This window comes from Ranitomeya variabilis, chromosome 1 (genome assembly GCF_051348905.1).
Source record: "Ranitomeya variabilis isolate aRanVar5 chromosome 1, aRanVar5.hap1, whole genome shotgun sequence".
Classification (NCBI taxonomy): domain Eukaryota; kingdom Metazoa; phylum Chordata; class Amphibia; order Anura; family Dendrobatidae; genus Ranitomeya; species Ranitomeya variabilis.
The window spans coordinates 201123576-201140223 of record NC_135232.1 but is presented as its reverse complement, the minus strand read 5'-3'; the positions used below and the strand labels follow the sequence as shown (position 1 = coordinate 201140223).

Below are 16648 nucleotides of genomic sequence, written 5' to 3'. Positions count from 1 at the left end.
CAACAGATCCATGGAGTACAATAGCAGAGAAAAACAAGCTTGTTTGTAGGAAGACTTTCCTCCCCCAATTCTCCATCTCTTTATAGGATGAAAAATGTTCACAAAGTAGAAATCATCACATACATGGATATAGATAGGTGGATTAAAATCCGGCCTTCATGGCTGTATACTGCAGAGCAAACAAATATGAGTTAAAATCAATAAAAAAACGCAAACCCACCTCCCAAAAGATGCCTCCATATTTCTAAAAATGAACCAAACCCCAGATTTTCATTAAGCCTGGTAGCAAGAGTTTTCTTGAGATCACCACTTCTCGGTCCCAAAAGAACTCCGAGAAGACTTGAATCCCTATGATGGAATTGTTGAAAATATCTTAGTAGGGTTTTAAATTGTTCAAGATCATCCTCTGTCCTAGATTTGTCCATGTCTCTTACATGTTCCTTGATACATACGTGAAGTTCTCTAGCAAGGAGACCAATGTAGATTTTCCCACCTGGACATCGGGCGTGATAGATCACCCATTAAATGGTGTCTGATGTCATATGTCGAATTTAATGACATTCCCCTGAAGGTAGCCCTCTCAGGTGTGTTCATAGTTGTCAATAATTGTGTCCTGTCCTGTTTATGAGACTAGGACACCTGCTGATTGTGCTATGTCTTCACATGTCTGTGTGGATGTGACGTCATAAGTCGTCTGCACCACAAATAATATGGGAGTGAGCGGTGACATCTTACTCCTTTAATCCCCATTCTCCTGATGATGCCTGAGAGCGGGCGAAACATGTTGGAGCATTAATGTTTATAGATTTAGGGCGACAGGACCTGCATTACAATAACGGTGACAATCCGCCAGTATATAACTAATCGCTGACTGCAGCAGTAAATGGTACTGTGTATTCACTGCCTGTGACTGTGACACAATAGCACAAAGAAGCCGTAATAACAGGGTCATTTTCATTTATGGGGGTTTTAATTATTTTCTTTGTGTTACATGTAAATAAAGCGATATTATAAAGAGCAAGAAGAAGATTTCGGTGACCCCAGAGATGAGCAGCAGTGACCCGTCCTTCCCATGGGTTGTGGTGGGATTACTGTAAATCAAATGTGATGGGTTATTGGGAACGGTACAACCTGTATTATATATAGCACTGATGGCGTTATTATATACTGCCCCAATATCACCATATTCCTGGTAAGAGGTAATAATTGGTAGAAAGTGTTGGTTATACAGAGAATATAAAAGCTCAGGAAGAGTTTACAGCTCCGTGTATTCTGTCCATGGGGTGCAGTAGAGCCGTCTGGGTGGCACTGGGGGTAATAGGTGTGCACCACTTTGGTGGAATAGACTCTTGGGAGAAATAATAAAGGGAAATGGACATCGAGGAAATATGTGATAAGAAACATAGAAAAACTAATAAAAATATTAACTTTACAATACAAAAATAATGTAAGTTATACAATGGAACGATGATGAAACACATAGAGGGATTAATAATCTAATAAATAAACCACTGGAAGTCGCCATGAAGTTCTCTGCCGTTCCTCTGGACTCTAAACTGTCACCCATGATGCCCACATCACAGTGTATAGGGCAGAGCAGGGCCAGGAGCCGCTGCCTGGCAGGAGTCACCTGAGGGTTCCATCACCTCTGACCTCTGGTCACCTGCACACGACCAACTGCCGTTTACTTTCAACTGTCGGCTGAAGTGATTGGACTGAGGTCTACAGGCGGGAAGAGATTACAGAGAATGGCGACTACTGGATGAGGAGAAGAGAGCGAGGAGAAGAGGCGCGAGGAGAAGAGGAAGAGGACAGCGTGACCGGATTAAAGAAGAAAAGGAGACGAGACAACAGCGGATTGGAGGAGCCAACACCTGGATGCAGCGGAGACCCTGGATCATCCGGCCCCTATGCCAGGCTTAACATCAGCCGCTTCAACATCCACCAGGTCCTAGGTAGAGGCGCCTGTGGCAAAGTAAGGCCTACATATTTGTTATTTATTTGAAATCTGAGATTTTTCATATATCCCCATGTATTGTTCTCTGTTATCAGCCATGTCTTGCTTTGTTATTGCTCATTGTAGTGTCCTTCTGTGAGATGAGGTATAAGACATCACCATAGTTAGGGCTAGTGCTGCTATAACCTGGTATTCTTCTATACTGGAGGGTTCATCTCAGGGGTCACAGCTGTAGAGGGCAGGGGACATTATTTTTTTCTCCTATCAGGCTGCCATATTGTACATACATTTGTCTCTGTGTTTTTATTAAATCTAGATAATCAATGATATTTGCACCATGCTAATGCCAACTCAATGCCTCTACTAATGCTTACTCTGTTTATTTCCATATGGTAACAGAGGAAAACCCTTTAACCCCTTCCTGACATCGGACGTACTATCCCGTCGAGGTGGGGTGGGCCCGTATGACCACCGACGGGATAGTACGTCCAGCGCGATCGGCGGCGCTCACGGGGGGAGCGCGGCCGATCGCGGCCGGGTGTCAGCTGCCTATCGCAGCTGACATCCGGCACTATGTGCCAGGAGCGGTCACGGACCGCCCCCGGCACATTAACCCCCGGCACACCGCGATCAAACATGCAGGTGCAGGGAAGCATCGCGCAGGGAGGGGGCTCCCTGCGGGCTTCCCTGAGCCCCCCCCAGCAACGCGATGTGATCGCGTTGCTGCGAGGGTCTTACCTCCCTCCCTGCCTGCTCCAGACCCGGATCCGCGGCCATCTTGGATGGAGGGAGGGAGGTGGCTTCACAGAAGCCTGCTCAGAGCAGGCACTGTGAAGCAGCCTGCACTTCTCTCAGATCGGTGATCTGTCAGAGTGCTATGCAAACTGGCAGATCACCGATCTGTATTGTCCCCCCTGGGGCAAAGTAAAAAAGTAAAAAAAAAATTTTTCCAAATGTCTAAAAAAAAATTAAAAAAAATATTCCAAAATAATGAAAAAAAAATATATATATTATTCCCATAAATACATTTCTTTATCTAAATAAAAAAAACAAAACAATAAAAGTACACATATTTAGTATCGCCGCGTCCGTAACGACCTGACCTATAAAACTGGCCCACTAGTTAACCCCTTCAGTAAACACCGTAAGAAAAAAAAAAAAAAACCGAGGCAAAAAACAACGCTTTATTATCATACCGCCGAACAAAAAGTGGAATAACACGCGATCAAAAAGACAGATATAAATAACCCTGGTACCGCTGAAAACGTCATCTTGTCCCGCAAATAACGAGCCACAATACAGCATGATCAGCAAAAAATTAAAAAAGTTACAGTCCTGAGAATAAAGCGATGCAAAAATAATTATTTTTTCCATTAAATAGTTTTTATCGTATAAAAGCGCCAAAACATAAAAAAATAATATAAATGAGGTATCGCTGTAATCGTACTGACCCGAAGAATAAAACTGCTTTATCAATTTTACCAAACGCGGAACAGTATAAAGCCTCTCCCAAAAGAAATTCATGAATAGCTGGTTTTTGGTCATTCTGCCTCACAAAAATCGGAATAAAAAGCGATCAAAAAATGTGACGTGCCCAAAAAGTTACCAATAAAAACGTCAACTCGTCCCGCAAAAAACAAGACCTCACATGACTCTGTGGACCAAAATATGGAAAATTTATAGCTCTCAAAATGTGGTAACGCAAAAAATATTTTTTTGCAATAAAAAGCGTCTTTCAGTGTGTGACGGCTGCCAATCATTAAAAACCGCTAAAAAACTCGCTATAAAAGTAAATCAAACCCCCCTTCATCACCCCCTTAGTTAGGGAAAAATAAAAAAAATGTATTTATTTCCATTTTCCCATTAGGGTTAGGGCTAGGGTTGGGGCTAGGGTTAAGGCTACAGTTAGGGTTGGGGCTAAAGTTAGGGTTAGGGTTGGGGCTAAAGTTACGGTTAGGGTTTAGATTACATTTACGGTTGGGAATAGGGTTGGGATTAGGGTTAGGGGGTGTGTAAGGGTTAGAGGTGTGGTTAGGGTTACTGTTGGGATTAGGGTTAGGGGTGTGTTTGGATTAGGGTTTCATTTATAATTGGGGGGTTTCCACTGTTTCGGCACATCAGGGGCTCTCCAAACGCGACATGGCGTCCGATCTCAATTCCAGCCAATTCTGCGTTGAAAAAGTAAAACAGTGCTCCTTCCCTTCCGAGCTCTCCCGTGTGCCCAAACAGGGGTTTACCCCAACATATGGGGTATCAGCGTACTCAGGACAAATAGGACAACAACCTTTGGGGTCCAATTTCTCCTGTTACCCCTGGGAAAATACAAAACTGGGGGCTAAAAAATAATTTTTGTGGGAAAAAAAAGGATTTTTTATTTTCACGGCTCTGCGTTATAAACTGTAGTGAAACACTTGGGGGTTCAAAGTTCTTACAACTCATCTAGATAAGTTCCTTGGGGGGTCTAGTTTCCAAAATGGGGTCACTTGTGCGGGGCTTCTACTGTTTAGGTACATTAGGGGCTCTGCAAACGCAATGTGACGCCTGCAGACCATTCCATCTAAGTCTGCATTCCAAATGGCGCTCCTTCACTTCCGAGCCCTCCCATGCATCCAAACGGTGGTTCCCCCCACATATGGGGTATCAGCGCACTCAGGACAAATTGGACAACAACTTTTGGGGTCCAATTTCTCCTGTTACCCTCGGGAAAATACAAAACTGGGGGCTGAAAAATAATTTTTGTGGGAAAAAATTTTTGTTTTATTTTTACGGCTCTGCATTATAAACTTCTGTGAAACCCTTGGTGGGTCAAAGCACTCACCACACATCTAGATAAGTTCCTTAGGGGGTCTACTTTCCAACATGGTGTCACTTGTGGGGGGTTTCTACTGTTTAGGTACATTAGGGGCTCTGCAAACGCAATGTGACGCCTGCAGACCATTCCATCTAAGTCTGCATTCCAAATGGCGCTCCTTCACTTCCGAGCCCTTCCATGCGTCCAAACGGTGGTTCCCCCCCACATATGGGGTATCAGCGCACTCAGGACAAATTGGACAACAAATTTTGGGGTCCAATTTCTCCTGCTACCCTCGGGAAAATACAAAACTGGGGGCTAAAAAAATAATTTTTGTGGGAAAACATTTTTGTTTTACTTTTACGGCTCTGCATTATTAACTTCTGTGAAGCCCTTGGTGGGTCAAAGCGCTCAAAACACATCTAGATAAGTTCCTTAGGGGGTCTACTTTCCAAAATGGTGTCACTTGTGGGGGGTTTCAATGTTTACGCACATCAGGGGCTCTCCAAACGCAACATGACGTCCCATCTCAATTCCTGTCAATTTTTCATTGAAAAGTCAAACGGCGCTCCTTCCCTTCCGAGGTCTCCCATGCGCCCAAACAGTGCTTTATCCCCACATATGGGGTATCAGCGTACTCAGGACAAATTGTACAACAACTTTTGGGGTCCAATTTCTTCTCTTACCCTTGGGAAAATAAAAAATTGGGGGCGAAAAATAATTTTTGTGAAAAAATATGATTTTTTTATTTTTACGGTTCTGCATTATAAACTTCTGTGAAGCACTTGGTGGGTCAAAGTGCTCACCACACCTCTAGATAAGTTCCTTAGGGGGTCTACTTTCCAAAATGGTGTCACTTGTGGGGGGTTTCAATGTTTAGGCACATCAGGGGCTCCCCAAACGCAACATGGCGTCCCATCTCAATTCCAGTCAATTTTGCATTGAAAAGTCAAATGGCGCTCCTTCGCTTCCGAGCTCTGTCATGCGCCCAAACAGTGGTTTACCCCCACATATGGGGTATCGGCGTACTCAGGACAAATTGTACAACAACTTTTGGGGTCCAATTTCTTCTCTTACCCTTGGGAAAATATAAAATTGGGGGTGAAAAGATAATTTTTGTGAAAAAATATGATTTTTTATTTTTACGGTTCTGCATTATAAACTTCTGTGAAGCACTTGGTGGGTCAAAGTGCTCACCACACCTCTAGATAAGTTCCTTAGGGGGTCTACTTTCCAAAATGGTGTCACTTGTGGGGGGTTTCAATGTTTAGGCACATCAGGGGCTCCCCAAACGCAACATGGCGTCCCATCTCAATTCCAGTCAATTTTGCATTGAAAAGTCAAATGGCGCTCCTTCGCTTCCGAGCTCTGTCATGCGCCCAAACAGTGGTTTACCCCCACATATGGGGTATCGGCGTACTCAGGACAAATTGTACAACAACTTTTGGGGTCCATTTTCTCCTGTTACCCTTGGTAAAATAAAACAAATTGGAGCTGAAGTAAATTTTTTGTGAAAAAAAGTTAAATGTTCATTTTTATTTAAACATTCCAAAAATTCCTGTGAAGCACCAGAAGGGTTAATAAACTTCTTGAATATGGTTTTGAGCACCTTGAGGGGTGCAGTTTTTAGAATGGTGTCACACTTGGGTATTTTCTATCATATAGACCCCTCAAAATGACTTCAAATGAGATGTGGTCCCTAAAAAAAAATGGTGTTGTAAAAATGAGAAATTGCTGGTCAACTTTTAACCCTTATAACTCCCTAACAAAAAAAAATTTTGGTTCCAAAATTGTGCTGATGTAAAGTAGACATGTGGGAAATGTTACTTATTAAGTATTTTGTGTGACATATCTCTGTGATTTAAGGGCATAAAAATTCAAAGTTGGAAAATTGCTAAATTTTCAAAATTTTCGCCAAATTTCCATTTTTTTTGCAAATAAACGCAGGTAATATCAAAGAAATTTTACCACTATCATGAAGTACAATATGTCACGAGAAAACAGTGTCAGAATCGCCAAGATCAGTTGAAGTGTTCCAGAGTTATAACCTCATAAAGGGACAGTGGTCAGAATTGTAAAAATTGGCCCGGTCATTAACGTGCAAACCACCCTTGGGGGTGAAGGGGTTAAAAAGTCATCGTCATTTTAATTTTTATTTCATAAATCAATAGCAAACATGAAAATAAGCAGCTTTGTAATAATTCTAATCAGATAAATCTTCTTTCTCCACCAAGACTGATTTTTCATATTCTATATTCTCAACTTCTGGGTAAACTCTGTATTTAGTGAAGACAGATTGTTACATTACTGAGAGGAGATGACAGTTGGTGCTGATAATATTCTATGTAGTGGAGAGGAGGGGCTAAATGCAAAACTCCTCCCTCCTCCCCCCTCCCTTCTGCATAGAATATTATCAGCACCAACTGTCATCTCCCCTCAGTAATGTAACAATCTGTCTTCACTAAATACAGAGTTTACCCAGGTACATAGAATTTTGAAAATAAAAAATCAGTCCTGGCGGAGAAAGAAGCCGATTTGGCTGATAAAATGTATTACAAAGTTAAATATTTTCATGTGTATTATTGTTTTATGAACTAAATATTAAAATGACGAATATTTATTAAGACCTCTCCATAGCCCATCCATGGAGCAGGCAGTGCATTGTTCTGATAAATAGATCTGCTCCTCTATATGGTCCTGGTCACTAGCAGACTGAGCGATCACTCAGTTTTCTCATGCGCCTTGTGGACTATAAAATCCAGATCCTTCCACCCCTGAAGACACCTTCTAAGTATTTTCCATTTGTGTTTTTCAGGTGGTCCTGGCATCTGTCCCCGGCAGTAACATCAACGTGGCCGTCAAAATGATCACCAAAAGGGACAACGAGGACACCATCTTGAGAGAGCGGCGGATACTCCTGGCGGCCAAACACTGCCCATTCCTGTGCCACCTCTATGCCGCACACCAGTCTCAGCACAGGGCATATTTCATCATGGAGTACCTGTCCGGTGGCAGCGTGGAGGATTTGATCAGGATGTGCGGCTGCCTGAACATCGGCAATGTGAGGTGAGAAAGCAGAGAATGTACCTAAAAGAGAACTAAGAGAAAGGGAAAAAACCTGAGGTCGGGGTGCAGCTAGGGGAGCACTGGCAGGGCATATATTTAGGGTGCTGGAAGCAGGAGGTGGGGTGCCATGGTATTTGGGGATTGCCAGAGAAGGATTTCATGACATTAATTCTGCACTCTGTTCTCTCCATCAGATTCTACACAGCAGAGATGGTAAGTGGCCTTCAGTTCCTCCACGGACACAACATCGTCCACCGGTAAGCAGAACTTTCCTCCTTCTCTCTGTCCCCTTTACAAGCTGTAGATATGGCCCCCGGCTTCGCTGGTGTCCTGCCGCCTATTCTGCCGTATTTTGTACTGACCCATTTTCCATCTCTTGTATCACTGGACAGATTTCTTATTTTGTTTTCTTCTTTCATTGCAGTGACAGAAAGCCGGATAACATCATGTTGGATGCAGATGGCCACATCCGTATCATCGACCTTGGGCTTGCCCAAGATGGCGTCTCCTCCTCCAAAAACATCTTTGGAGTGTAGGGCACTTTCCATTACATGGCCCCTGAGGTGCATCGTAGAAAACGGTATGGCGCAGCAGTGGACTGGTGGAGCCTGGGGATTGTGGTGTCCAGGATGGCAGCAGGGTGATATCCATTTTACAATGGCCCCGTCAAGCAAATGGCTTTCAAATCCATCATCAACGAGAAGCCAAAATTTCCAACTTGGCTTGATGCTGACGTGAAACATCTCATCAAGAAGCTGCTGCGCAAAGACCCTCAGACACGCCTGGGTGTGAGCGGGAACATCAGAGAGCATCCATTCTTTACCACCATCGGCTGGGAGGATCTGGAGGAAAGGAGAGTAGAGCCACCATTTACACCATTCAGGTCAGTTCTGGAGAACCACCATCTGCAGTGGCCGGAGCACACAGTCCTTCACCCCGTGGCCGGATTTACGTACATGTCACCAAGCTGGACCCGGTAAGTATCTCCTCCTCTGGGGATAACACTCATCAGGTGCTGTTCTCTCATTGTGGTAATCATCATCATCAATCTTACCTTTTTTCACTTTTTCTGACAGTGACTTTATGTTTTTATTTTTCTTAGGTGGATGAAAAGATCTGGACTGTGAAAGAATTCACGACCATCTGGTGAGTGACCGATGTACACACAGGACACCTATTATGTCAGTACATTGTATCTGATGTTATATAGCAGAATGGTTCATTATAAAGACCATTCCCCTAATATAACATAAGATCCGGTAGATAGATTTCCTGTCTTCCTCTTATGTCTTGCAGGATGAGCCCGTGCCAACTGCCCAGAACTTCATGCCTCCTGACCCGTGCCTCACGTCTCTGCTGCTGTACGTCACCTCGGCTGCCCTTCAACATCATCTCTCTCTATACCATCTTCATGCCGGACCACTGCCATTGCTGCCCCAGACCCTTGACCTCCTGGGCTGGCATCTAACATCCCTCCAGCCCGAAGATCTTCAACCCCAGGAGCAGCCTGTGCTAAGTTTCCATCTGGTGAGTTCAGGAACAATAGTCGCACTTTTCAGTCCTGGGGCCGCTGAGCAGCAGCATGTAAGGAGCTACCATTATCCCTGAACTCACCTTAGCACAGGCCTGGTAAGTATCGCACCCATCACACATCACCCACACTACATGGTCAGTGCAGGTCCCCACACTACATCATCAGTACAGGCACACACATAGCACACAGTACATATCAGCACATAGATGTAGGACATAGATCGGCTTCTGATCCTGAGATTTAATCTGATCGCCATATTTCGGGTCAGGAAGGAATTTTTCCCCCTAATATGAGGACAATTGGCCCATTCCTCATAGGGGGTTTTCGCCTTCCTCTGGATTTACACGGCCTTAAATAGGTTTAGTATAATAGATTAATAAGTAGAATCACACACTAGTAGCACAAAAAAAGTTATAATAAAATAAAATGTTCTTACTTTCAGGCCATGTGCACACGTTCAGTATTTTTCGCGTTTTTTTCGCTATAAAAACGCGAAAAAAACGCTTACATATGCCTCCTATTATTTACAGGGTATTCCGCATTTTTTGTGCAAATGTTGCATTTTTTTCCGCGAAAAAATCACATCGCGGAAAAAAAAGCAACATGTTCATTAACCCCTTCCCGACCTTTGACGCCACGTAGGCGTCATGAAAACCCGTGCCAATCCGACCCATGACGCCTATGTGGCGTCATGGAATGATCGCGTCCCTGCAGAGCGGGTGAAAGGGTTAACTCCGATTTCACCCGATCTGCAGGGACAGGGGGAGTGGTACTTCAGCCCAGGGGGGGGTGGCTTCACCCCCCCGTGGCTACGATCGCTCTGATTGGCTGTTGAAAGTGAAACTGCCAATCAGAGCGATTTGTAATATTTCACCTATAAAAATGAAATATTACAATCCAGCCATGGCCGATGCTGCAATAGCATCTGCCATGGCTGGAGACCCCGATCTGACCCCCCCAACTGCCACCGATCACCCCCCCAGTTGTCCTTTCTGCCCCGTCCTCCTCTCCGCTCCCCTCCGTCCTCCTGTCGGCTCCCCCGTCCTCCTGCCCGCTCCCCCCGTACTCCGATGGCTCCCCCCGTCCTCCGATCCACCCCCCATACTCAGATCTCCCCCCCCTCATACTTACCGGGCCTCCCGATGCCCGTCCGTCTTCTCCATGGGCGCCACCATCTTCCAAAATGGCGGGCGCATGCGCAGTACGCCCGCTGAATCTGCCGGCCGGCAGATGAGTTCCAGGTATATTTTGATCACTGTAATATAACCTATCACAGTGATCAAAATAAAAAAAAATAGTAAATGACCCCCCCCCCTTTATCACCCCCATAGGTAGGGACAATAATAAAATAAAGAAAATATTTTTTTTTCTTTTTTCACTAGGGTTAGGGTTAGAACTAGGGTTAAAACTAGGGTTAGGGTTAGGGTTAGGGTTATGGCATGTGCACACAGTGCGGATTTGGCCGCGGATCCGCAGCGGATTGGCCGCTGCGAATTCGTAGCAGTTTTCCATCAGGTTTACAGTACCATGTAAACCTATGGAAAACCAAATCCGCTGTGCCCATGGTGCGGAAAATTCCGTGCGGAAACACTGCATTGTATTTTCCGCAGCATGTCATTTCTTTGTGCAGATTCCGCAGCGTTTTACACCTGTTCCTCAATAGGAATCCGCAGGTGAAATCCGCACAAAAAAACACTGGAAATCCGCTGTAAGCCCGCAGGTAAAACGCAGTGCCTTTTACCTGCATATTTTTCAAAAATCGTGCAGAAAAATCTCACACGAATCCGCAACGTGGGCACATAGCCTTAGGGTTAGGGTTGGAATTAGATTTAGGGTTGGAATTAGGGCTAGGGTTGGAAATAGGGTTAAGATTAGGCTTGTGGTTAGGGTTACGGATAGAGTTAGGGGTGTATTGGGGTTACAGTTGTGGTTAGGGTTGGGATTAGGGTTAAGGTTGGGATTAGGGTTAGGATTAGGGTTACGGGTGTGTTGGGGTTAGGGTTGTGGTTAGGGGTGTGTTGGGGTTAGGGTTGTGATTAGGGTTATGGCTACAGTTGGGATTAGGGTTAGGGGTGTGTTGCGGTTAGTGTTGAAGTTAGAATTGAGGGGTTTCCACTGTTTAGGCACATCAGGGGTCTCCAAACGCAACATGGTGCCACCATTGATTCCAGCCAATCTTGCGTTCAAAAAGTCAAATGGTACTCCCTCCCTTCCAAGCCCCGACGTGCGCCCAAACAGTGGTTTATCCCCACATATGGGGTACCAGCATACTCAGGACAAACTGGGCAACAACTGTTGGGGTCCAATTTCTCCTGTTACCCTTGCAAAAATAAAAAATTACTTGCTAAAACATAATTTTTGAGGAAAGAACAATTATTTTTTATTTTCACGGCTCTGCGTTATAAACTTCTGTGAAGCACTTGGGGGTTGAAAGTGCTCACCACACATCTAGATAAGTTCCTTGGGGGGTCTAGTTTCCAAAATGGGGTCACTTGTGGGGGGTTTCTACTGTTTAGGCACATCAGGGGCTCTGCAAATGCAACGTGACGCCCGCAGACCATTCCATCAAAGTCTGCATTTCAAATGTCACTACTTCCCTTCCGAGCCCTGACGTGCGCCCAAACAGTGGTTTACCCCCACATATGGGGTATCAGCGTACTCACAACAAACTGGGCAACAAATATTGGGGTCCAATTTCTCCTGTTACCCTTGTGAAAATAAAAAAATGCTTGCTAAAACATTTTTTGAGGAAAGAAAAATGATTTTTTATTTTCATGGCTCTGCGTTGTAAACTTCTGTGAAGCACTTTGGGGTTCAAAGTGCTCACCACACATCTAGATAAGTTCCCTTGGGGGTCTAGTTTCCAAAATGGGGTCACTTGTGGGGAGTTCCTACTGTTTAGGCACATCAGGGGCTCTGCAAACGCAACCTGACGCCTGCAGACCATTCCATCAAAGTCTGCATTTCAAAATGTCACTACTTCCTTTCCGAACCCCGACGTGTGCCAAAACAGTGGTTTACCCCCACATATGGGGTATCAGCGTACTCAGGAGAAACTGGACAACAACATTTGGGGTCCAATTTCTCCTGTTACCCTTGGGAAAATAAAAAATTGTGGGCTAAAAAATCATTTTTGAGAAAAGAAAAATTATTTTTTATTTTCATAGCTCTGCGTTATAAACTTCTGTGAAGCACTTGGGGGTTCAAAGTGCTCACCACACATCTAGATTAGTTCCTTGTGGGGTCTAGTTTCCAAAATGGGGTCAATTGTGGGGGATCTCCAATGTTTAGGCACACAGGGGCTCTCCAAAGGCGACATGGTGTCCGCTAATGATTGGAGCTAATTTTCCATTCAAAAAGCCAAATGGCGTGCATTCCCTTCCGAGCCCTGCCGTGCGCCCAAACAGTGGTTTACCCCCACATATGGGGTATCATCATACTCAGGACAAACTGGACAACAACATTTGGGGTCCAACTTCTCCTATTACCCTTGTGAAAATAAAAAATTCTGGGCTAAAAATCATTTTTGAGGAAAGAAAAATTATTTTTTATTTTCACGGCTCTGCGTTATAAACTTCTGTGAAGCACCTGGGGGTTTTAAGTGCTCACTATGCATCTAGATAAGTTCCTTGGGGGGTCTAGTTTCCAAAATGGGGTCACTTGTAGGGGAGCTCCATTGTTTAGGCACACAGGGGCTCTCCAAACGCGACATGGTGTCCGCTAACGATTGGAGCTAATTTTCCATTCAAAAAGTCAAATGGCGCGCCTCCCCTTCCGAGCCTTGCCGTGCACCCAAACAGTGGTTTACCCCCACATATGAGGTATCGGCATACTCAGGAGAAATTGCCCAACAAATTTTAGGATCCATTTTATCCTGTTGCCCATGTGAAAATGAAAAAATTGAGGCTAAAATAAATTTTGTGTGAAAAAAAAGTACTTTTTCATTTTTACGGATCAATTTGTGAAGCACCTGAGGGTTTAAAGTGCTCATTATGCTTCTAGATAAGTTCCTTGGGGGGTCTAGTTTCCAAAATGGGGTCACTTGTGTGGGAGCTCCAATGTTTAGGCACACAGGGGCTCTCCCAACGTGACATGGTGTCCGCTAAAGATTGGAGCCAATTTTTCATTCAAAAAGTCAAATGGCGCTCCTTCCCTTCCGAGCCCTGCCGTGCGCCCAAACAGTGGTTTACCCCCACATATGAGGTATCAGCGTACTCAGGACAAATTGGACAACAACGTTCGTGGTCCAGTTTCTCCTTTTACCCTTGGGAAAATAAAAAAATTGTTGCTAAAAGATCATTTTTGTGACTAAAAAGTAAAATGTTCATTTTTTACTTCCATGTTGCTTCTGCTGCTGTGAAACACCTGAGAGGTTAATAAACTTACTGAATGTGGTTTTGAGCACCGTGAGGGGTGCAGTTTTTAGAATGGTGTCACTTTTGGGTATTTTCAGCCATATAGAACCCTCAAAATGACTTCAAATGTGAGGTGGTCCCTAAAAAAAATGGTTTTGTAAATTTTGTTGTAAAAATAAGAAATCACTGGTCAAATTTTAACCCTTATAACTTCCTAGCAAAAAAAAAATTTGTTTCCAAAATTGTGCTGATGTAAAGTAGACATGTGGAAAATGTTATTTATTAACTATTTTGTGTCACATAACTCTCTGGTTTAACAGAATAAAAATTCAAAATGTGAAAATTGCGAAATTTTCAAAATTTTCGCCAAATTTCCATTTTTTTCACAAATAAACGCAGAAATTATCGACCTAAATTTACCACTAACATGAAGCCCAATATGTCATGAAAAAACAATCTCAGAATCGTTAGGATCCGTTGAAGCGTTCCTGAGTTATTACCTCATAAAGGGACACTGGTCAGAATTGCAAAAAACGGCAAGGTCATTAAGGCCAAAATAGGCTGGGTCATGAAGGGGTTAAAAATGCGGAATTGCAGGGATTCCGCACACCTAGGAGTGCATTGATCTGCTTACTTCCCGCACGGGGCTGTGCACACCATGCGGGAAGTAAGCAGATTATGTGCGGTTGGTATCGAGGGTGGAGGAGAGGAGACTCTCCTCCACGGACTGGGCACCATATAATTGGTAAAAAAAAAAGAATTAAAATAAAAAATAGTGATATACTCACCCTCTGATGGCCCCCGAAGTGTTCCCGCCTCTCCGGTGCATGCCTTCTCTTCCGTTCCTATAGATGGTGTGGTTCAGGACCTGTGATGACGTCGCTGTCTTGTGATTGGTCGCTCATGTGACTCACGCGACCAATCACAAGCCACGACGTCATCGAAGGTCCTGAACCACACCGGCATCTATAGGAACGGACGCCGCTGAGGAGATTGGCTGTCTGCAGAGGGTGAGTATAACCATTTTTTTATTTTTTTTATTATTTTTAAACATTCTATCTTTTACTATAGATGCTGCATAAGCAGCATCTATAGTAAAAAGTTGGTCACACTTGTCAAACGCTATGCAGAAAATTTCCGGTTTTCTTCAGGAAATTTCTGCAAGAAATCCGGACATGTGCACATACCCTCAAAGAAAAAAATAGTTCCTATAAATAATAATTAGTCCAAGTAAAGAAACATATATATTATTTTACATGACAGGTATATTACACAGGTTAGGTACATTACACAGGTTAGGTATCAGCCTTTGATCTTGGGATTCATTCTGATCGCCATATTTGGGGTCAGGAAGGAATTTTTCCCCCTGATATGAGGATATTTGGCCGATTCCTCACAGGGGGTTTTCGCCTTCCTCTGGACCAACACGGCCCATAGATAGGTTTAGTAAAATAGAATGAATAAGTAGCTTCTTCTGTTTATAATAAAAAATATATAATTTATGTAAAATAATAATATAATATTTTGGATTTACAATAACATAGTCGACACAAATATAAACGTAAATTAGCCGAAAAATAGAAATTACTTTTATATTTTTATATAATAAACATTTATATAATAATAATATAATAATAATTTTAAATAATATATATTTTTTACATTAACCCCTTTCTGTCATTGGACGTACTATTCCGTCCATGTGGGGTGGGCCCTACTTCCCAAGGACGGAATAGTACGTCCAGCGCGATCGGCCGCGCTCACGGGGGGAGTGCGGCCTATCGCGGCCGGGTGACAGCTGCCTATCGCAGCTGACATCCGGCGCTACGTGCCAGGAGCGGTCACGGACCGCCCCCGGCACATTAACCCCCGGCACACCGTGATCAAACATGATCGCGGTGTGCCGGCGGTATAGGGAAGCATCGCGCAGGGAGGGGGCTCCCTGCGGGCTTCCCTGAGACCCCCGCAGCAACGCGATGTGATCGCGATGCTCCGAGGGTCTCCTACCTCCTTCCTCGCTGCAGGTCCCGGATCCAAGATGGCCGCGGCATCCGGGTCCTGCAGGGAGGGAGGTGGCTTACCGAGTGCCTGCTCAGAGCAGGCGCTTGGTAAGCCTGCAGTGCTCTAAGTCAGATCGGTGATCTGACAGAGTGCTGTGCAAACTGTCAGATCACCGATCTGTAATGTCCCCCCCGGGACAAAGTAAAAAAGTGTAAAAAAAAAATTTCCACATGTGTAAAAAAAAAATTAAAAAAAAATTCCTAAATAAAGAAAAAATATATATATATTATTCCCATAAATACATTTCTTTATCTAAATAAAAAAACAAAACAATAAAAGTACACATATTTAGTATCGCCGCGTCCATAACGACCCAACCTATAAAACTGTCCCACTAGTTAACCCCTTCAGTAAACACCGTAAGAAAAAAAACGAGGCAAAAAACAACGCTTTATTATCATACCGCCGAATAAGAAGTGGAATAAAACGCGATCAAAAAGACAGATATAAATAACCATGGTACCGCTGAAAGCATCATTTTGTCCCGCAAAAAAAGAGCCAGGATACAGCATCATCAGCAAAAAAGTAAAAAAGTTATAGTCCTCAGAATAAAGCGATGCCAAAATAATTATTTTTTCTATAAAATAGTTTTTATCGTATAAAAGCGCCAAAACATAAAAAAATGATATAAATGAGATATCGCTGTAATCGTACTGACCCGAAGAATAAAAGTGCTTTATCAATTTTACCAAACGCGGAACGGTATAAACACCTCCCCCAAAAGAAATTCATGAATAGCTGGTTTTTGGTCATTCTGCCACACAAAAATCGGAATAAAAAGCGATAAAAAAAGTCACGTGCCCGAAAATGTTAGCAATAAAAACGTCAACTCGTCCCGCAAAAAACAAGACCTCACATGACTCTGTGGTCTCAAATATGGAAAA

General features: G+C 43.7%; 1 long non-coding RNA gene across 1 annotated transcript; it reads left to right on the top strand.

Annotated features, from left to right (window-relative positions):
* The first annotated feature begins 8733 nt into the window (after positions 1-8733).
* LOC143793858 (uncharacterized) lies at positions 8734-9311 on the top strand. Its single transcript, XR_013220300.1, has 3 exons — positions 8734-8790; positions 8917-8960; positions 9111-9311. It is a non-coding gene; the product is annotated as an uncharacterized LOC143793858 (long non-coding RNA).
* The last annotated feature ends 7337 nt before the right edge of the window (positions 9312-16648 follow it).